This window comes from Opisthocomus hoazin, chromosome 3, assembly GCF_030867145.1.
Source record: "Opisthocomus hoazin isolate bOpiHoa1 chromosome 3, bOpiHoa1.hap1, whole genome shotgun sequence".
In the NCBI taxonomy this organism is placed as follows: domain Eukaryota; kingdom Metazoa; phylum Chordata; class Aves; order Opisthocomiformes; family Opisthocomidae; genus Opisthocomus; species Opisthocomus hoazin.
The window spans coordinates 13040963-13044690 of record NC_134416.1 but is presented as its reverse complement, the minus strand read 5'-3'; the positions used below and the strand labels follow the sequence as shown (position 1 = coordinate 13044690).

At 47.5% G+C, this 3728-nt stretch overlaps 1 non-coding gene across 1 annotated transcript; it reads left to right on the top strand.

The window, feature by feature from the left end:
- Positions 1 to 1815: 1815 nt before the first annotated feature.
- On the top strand, positions 1816 to 1888 carry TRNAK-CUU (transfer RNA lysine (anticodon CUU)). Its single transcript has one exon. It is a non-coding gene; the product is annotated as a tRNA-Lys (tRNA).
- Positions 1889 to 3728: the final 1840 nt, after the last annotated feature.

The following is a 3728-nucleotide window of genomic DNA, read 5'->3' as shown; positions in this document are numbered from 1 at the left end:
TGTAGCCTCTATATTCCCTCTCCTGAGCAGAGAAACGCTTACCCCTAATAGCTGAGACACTGGCCCGTACAGGTGGGGAGTAGGACGTATTCCTTTCTAGTCGCTTGACCAGTTTTTCCACAGCTGAGACAAGGGAGGAAGAGAGACTTTCCTCATATTGCTGGAGTCTGACAGCCACCTCATCAACTGTTGGTGCCTCTTTACCTTTCCAGTTTACAACTGCCACTGAGTTGGCATATGAGGAGGGTGTGCTCCGCACAAACTTCCTCCACATGGATTGTGAGCACTGGAGTTCATCTGGGTCTGTGGGTACCTGCTCATCGTCTGTGTCACAGCAAATCAGCTCCCGCACAGCGAATTCCCTCAAGTACTGAATACCCCTTTCCATATTGATCCACTTGCCAGGATAGCATATAAAATCGTCACTGAAGGGGTATCTCTCCCTCACGCCTGACAGAAGTCTCCTTCAGAGGCTGAGGACTTGTTCCTTCTTCCCAATGGCCTTGTCAATGCCCCCGTCCCTGGCCAGGGATCCCAGCTGCTTGGCTTCCTTGCCCTCTAATTCCAAGCTGCTGGCCCCGTTATCCCAGCACCGCAGCAGCCAGGTGGCAATGTGCTCGCCTGGGTGGCGGCTGAAATCTTTGCGCATGTCTCGCAGCTCGCCCAGGGACAGGGACCGGGTGATGATCTCTGTCATCTCCCACGATGACCCTAGCCCAGCGTCATCCCTCCTGGAGCGATCTGCTCTCTTTGCGTCTTTCTTTAGTTTTACAGGGGCGACTGCTACTGGCACAGGTTGGTCATTGGGTTCAGCCGCAATGCCCGCAGCTGGAGCTGGGGCTGGAGCAGCTGCTGTGCCTGCCAGGGAAACCGAGGCAGACCCTGCAGCTGTGGCTGCAGCAGCTGTGGTGCCGGTCGGGGGGGGCTGTGACTGCCTGCTGGGCTGAAGGGGTTGCAGAGCCAGCTGGGGGGGCAGCGCCAGTCGCAGCGCCTGCCGCTTCGTTTCCCCCTCTTTCCCCTTTAGGGCACTGAACAGTGTTAAACAGGGCAGCTCGGTAGGCGTGGGCCAGACCCCAGCACGTTGCTGTGATCTGTGTCTCTCTGGAGTTCCCAGGGTGGCAGCACACTTTTTGCAGATATTTTACTAGACTGTCTGGATTCTGTATTTGTTCAGGGGTGAGTTTCAAAAACACCTGTGGTGCCCACTGCCCTAGGTACTTGCCCATGCTGTCCCACACACCCAGCCACTCACAGCTATCCAGCCCCGGGGCAGGTCTCTGCATGATGTTCTTAACGACTTATTTAACTCTAAACAAGACCCAAAACCCATTCAGGAGGCAGAACAAAAGGAGAGTGCTGGCCTGAGCATCCCACAGGTACTCAAAATTCTCAAAAGCCATTAGGACCAGCCTGAGGGAGAGAGGGGGGGCGAAAGAGTGGGGGAAGATATCCCCTTCGGTTTTCCCCACAGGCTGGGTTTGATTATTAACAAATTCTAAGACATAGCATCTGAGGTACGGAAATGACCGCAGTGCCGCATGCAAATACAAGACTAATTTCATGCATAGTGATGTTATCATATCATAATTCGATATCGTACAGTACAGCAAAATCATCATCCTAATCCTTTTTCCAGTGATGATGAACAGCATGGCAGTAAACACATACTGCAAATAAGGGTTAAAAAACCACAGCCATCTGAACAAAGCAACATTTTTACCGGCGACTATTTAACTAACACAGAAAAATGCCTATAACAAAAACAGAAAAATGCCTATAACAAAATTTAACAAAATCTAAGACAGCAGTTTTAACGCCCGGCTAGCTCAGTTGGTAGAGCATGAGACTCTTAATCTCAGGGTCGTGGGTTCGAGCCCCCCGTTGGGCGCCAAATTAAATGTTTTGGTTTCGGCTGCCGCCGGCAACAAAAGCGCCACGTGGCCGCCCCTCCCCCCGCCGGCGTGTGGAGGAGAATGAAAAGAAGCAGGCAGGAACTGGTGGGTCGGGATAAGGGCAGTTTAACAGAACAGCAAACAGAGGGAAACAGGAACAACAACGGTACATATTAGGAGAAAACACAACAACGAACCGCACGACCCAGACAGCCGCTTTCCCGAACAGGACCGGTGCCGTGCCCCCCCAAGCCTCGAGAGAGTTCCCGCCGTGCTGCCCCCCCCCCCCAGGAACCCAGCGTGATGTCACATGGTATGGAATACTGGGCTCAGTTTGGCCAGGTGGGGTCAGCCCCCACCCCCTGGCTGTGCCCCTTCCTGGAGTCCGGTGAAAATTAACCCTGTCCTGGCTGAACCCAGGACAGGTCTGTACTATTTTTATGGAGGAAGATAAGTGAGCTTTCAGAAAGCCTTGAATTTACTGACCTTCTCTTGCAGTTTGAGCTAATTCATTAGCTTCATAAAATCCTGTCGGCACTCTCTCAATGATTATTTTTTTCCACATAGTTGAGTTCTGAATTAGTATTCAGCTCTCTGAAGAAAGAGAGTGTTATAAACACTCTTTCTAACATATGGAGTTGAAAATCACTTCTGCTGATGGCTCAAATAGATCTGTGGGGAATTTTCTGTGATTCCTTTTTGGATTATTTTATAGGACCTTTCCATGCTTTTATTTTCCCAAGTGTTCAATCATAAGCAAGATTAATATAGCACTAGCACGTGGTCACTGCTCTACCATAGACACAGGTTTTTGTCTTCAAGAATAGGTGTGCCAAATGTTATATATGTGGAATTTTCTGGTTCCCTAAAGGCACCTTAGTGATACCCTGAGGCTCCCCGGCTTGCCTTTATTCGTACTATGGGATCTATGATGACTAACATTTCCATGCTTGTGCACCTCTAAGCCTTCTTGAATGACTGCTTGTAGAGAAAGACATTCTCTATTTCACTTTGCTGTTTGGCTAAGAGAAGACCTATTTCAATCAGAGTTGATGCAGTTCTGCATCTTTCTAAAGACAAATGTGTACTCCAGTGATTAGAAGATGAACCATAGCTATCTTCTCCTTTGACACAAAGCAACCATATATTATGGCTATGTCAACTAAACTATTTGTTACTAGAACTTCGTGAAGTTTGCAAAGCTCCAGTGAAATCTGTTCATTTTAGATATATGAAAACTTGGCTAGATCTAAGCTCTGTTGTTTACAGAAGCTTTTTACTGCCTGAGATTGTCTCAGTCAGCAACAGAGTATGCTGCCTGATAACGTCTTACTACCACCCTGTCTTATGTAGGTGTGTGAAACAGATGCAGGAACTGGAGTTGATTTCCTTATCTCCATGCTGCTAGGCTGGGAAAGAGTTCTATGCAGTGGTTTGTTGCTGTGATAAGCAGTCTTCATGTGAAAGTGAAAAGTCTGACAGAAGAAAATAGGATATTGCCTACACTGGCCTAAACTCTATGGATGTCTTCTAATTACAGCCTGGTCTGTTGCTCAAGAGCTAACCCTTAGCTGATTTTGGACACTGTTCAATGTTGATAACCTAGGATAGGTCTAAAACCCTGGCAAGCATAAAAATAAGATCATTTTGTCAAACCCCTGTTCCTACTTTTGCCAAATTATGAACATTTTCAACTCTATTTTCAAATCTGATTTATTCAGGAAATGTGTATTTGTAGTGGTTACAGTATATCCAAATTAAATCATAAATCCTACTGGAAATCACTGTCTCCTTCACTTTAGAGCAGTATTGCTTCAAAATAGAGTAAGAATCTCA